This window comes from Arachis ipaensis, chromosome B02, assembly GCF_000816755.2.
Source record: "Arachis ipaensis cultivar K30076 chromosome B02, Araip1.1, whole genome shotgun sequence".
Taxonomy (NCBI): Eukaryota; Viridiplantae; Streptophyta; class Magnoliopsida; order Fabales; family Fabaceae; genus Arachis; species Arachis ipaensis.
Genome location: NC_029786.2, coordinates 5,886,200 through 5,889,358, shown reverse-complemented (window position 1 = coordinate 5,889,358; position 3,159 = coordinate 5,886,200).

Sequence of the window (3,159 nt, the reverse complement as noted above, 5' to 3'; positions counted from 1 at the left end):
TTACTCTCAAATAAAGTGTCAATATTCTTGTGGGTGGAAACAAAATTGTAAAAGTTTTCTTTTTAAATTTTTGGGTTTAGAATTGTAAAAACTTTCATCCCATAGTAATCTATCAAGCCCAAGTGAGAGGTTTTTGTGTTTTGAAAGGCCTGGTGAGAGATTTGTTAGAATAGTATTAGCAGAAGTATGAAACACTGAAATGAAGGCATCAACATTTTTGCCAAAATTTTTCTTTTGGACGTAAACCTAAAATCTCAATGAAGGTGTCTTGAAGGCCCAATTTTCAACCAAGCTGGGAGCAATGTGAGTTAAACCTATTAACATATTAAACTTTTATTTGGGCTTCAATGTCAATAAAGCCCATTTGGATTTTTTTGTAATAGTCCATTTTTAGTTTCTTAGTTCTAACTTCCAAATGCATTTCCATTGCTGAAAGAAAATTGACTCCCTTTCCTTTTTTTTTTTTCATTTATCTTTCATCAATATAGCATAGCCAGAAAAACAAATTTAATTATACTATTAGTCTCTACAATTTTACTAAATTTATAATTAATTTTTTTTTACTTTGATCTTTGCACTACTTTTAATTTTATAATTATTTTTTTTAATGTCAAAAACATTAACATAATATTCCTCCCAACAAGCATATCGTCAAATATTAATTAAGTTCTTAACTGTAAGTATTTTTAATTTACGAAAAATTATTCTGTTAATTACTTAATTCTAACATATTTTACATCGGCAAGAACCTAATTATACAATTAAAAATAGTATAAGAACTCAATTGAAAGAGAAAAAATATAAGAAATTGTAAATTTGGAAACTATAGTAACTAACAAAATAATAAAAAATTACCCTAAAAAATAATATTCCCTTTAAGGAGAGCAAAAGTGGTTTAAAAATACTATATGTATTAATTTTCTATATTTCTTGAAAATCAATTTCATATGTTAATTAAATCTCTTTGAAACATAATTTTGCTAACTCTGTAAACTTAAAAAAACAAAACATGTATTTAACAGTTGATAATGTTGATGGTTAATTAATTTTTTTATGGTTCTTAATTATGAGTATAAAGGACAATATTGCTCTGAGACTATGTATGTAGTAGTTCAAGAAAATTTTCATGAAATATTGGAGGTTGAAGAAGATATAAAAACATGCCATAAATATGGGGATATTTTTTGTTGTATTTCTTGTGTGATGGAAACATTTTGCTTTGTAGATAGGAAACTTCTTTGTCCAGATTTAAATGCTTGACAAGTGACCAAACCCTACACACACCAAAGAAAAATGGAGTTATGTTCCTTGTTCCCTCCTAATCAAAATTTGGTAAAAGGACAAGCAATTTGCAGCTTATATATAAAAAAATATTTTTGGAGTTTTTTGCCATGCTCAGAGATTAGTCCTAGAAAATAAATTTAATTTAATTAATTTCAAATAAAAAACAAAGTCATTAAGTGAGTTCCAAGAGAATCTAGAATAGTTTGACCAGTCTAGGGGTCTTGAGAGTACTTTTAGCAGCTGAGTCTTGAAGTAGAGAAGTGGTCACCATTATTGTTTAGTTGTAAGCATTAAGACAATAGCCACATTGATTCATGTGCCTTTTTCTGATTGTTCAGCAAAAATATGCAGGTCATTTTTATAGTTTTATCATAGATTTATTTATTTTGTGTCTTAAATATATATGTTAAGATTATAAATTAAAAAATATTTTATTGAAAATATAAAAAATTTAAATTTTTAATGTATTTATTTTATAAATTTAATTTTGATGTATTGTCAATATAAAATAATTTTACACATACATTCAATTATATAACATCATATCAATAAAGGTAATTACTTTTTGCATTGACCTCGTGAACGGTCATTCAAAAGAACGGATGCAATTACACGATTATATAAAACGTTTTATACTGTTAATGTATCAAAATTATATTCTTGTTTTATATCTATTAAATTAAAAAATTTAAAACTTTTCATTAATAATAAACTCATTATAAGGTATTTAGATTCACATTTAATTTTAGGACATTGAAAGAGATATAGTGCTAAAAAAAAGGATTTTGTTAAGAATACTGGTTAGAAAAATGTTTAACATTTTTAGTACATTTAATATGTTAGAAAACTTTAAAATTTTTATTGAAGACAAAACGCTAAAGCTTTTTAATTGAAATAACTTTAATGATAGAAAAAAATCCAAAAATAATTAGAAAAAAAACCAATGTGTGAACTTAATTGAAAAATTAGAGTATATTAGACTATAACTAACTAAACTAATCTAATTTGTATGTATTAATAATGTGAACATAATTATTTATTGGGTCCAAAATTTATACAAGTAAGAGGACATTTGAACACGTTATCTAATAAAATTACTAATAGATCATGTTACTATATGGAAAAATATTACTCTCTTGTATTATTGATAATAATAATAATAATAATAATTACTATGTATAAGATTACCATATAGATGATGGTTTTTTCATTTAAATAAAATAAATTTTTTATTTATCCATTTAAATCAGAATACAAAAATTTATTAATTTGTGCATTTAGTTATGTTTTTGCTGACAAAAATAGCAAAAACAACAATTACATTATTAATACATTTAGTTGCATTGTGTTTTTTTTTTACTAACAAAGTACAACTAAATATTTAAAATGATATACTTTTGTATCTCGATTTAAATTAGTAAATACAAATTTATTTTATTTAATAAAAAAAAGGCCTATACGCTATAGACGATTGACAGTAATTTAAGTAAACATTTCTCATAAGAATAATGTAGCTTAAAAATTGAGAGTATCAATAATGACATGAATAAACCAAATAAGATATAATAGTAATTCAAAAAATTGAATATAATATTATACCAATAAACTATGTAAATAAATAAATGGTCATATTTATCCCCTTCTGCTTTCCTCAAGTTTTTACTGAGCAAAACCACATGGTTATTGGTTGTTTCTATATAAAAGATGTTGAAGGTGGTCCATAACCCCATCACGTGATTTGTGTCTCGGCTTGCTCACACAGCACGTGACACCATGAGAGAAAGAGTTTCATTTCATTTTTTTTTTTTACCCACGGTATCCCCAACCCGATAGGTCAAGGACTAATCTGTCATGGATTGGAGTTCCATTTAAGGG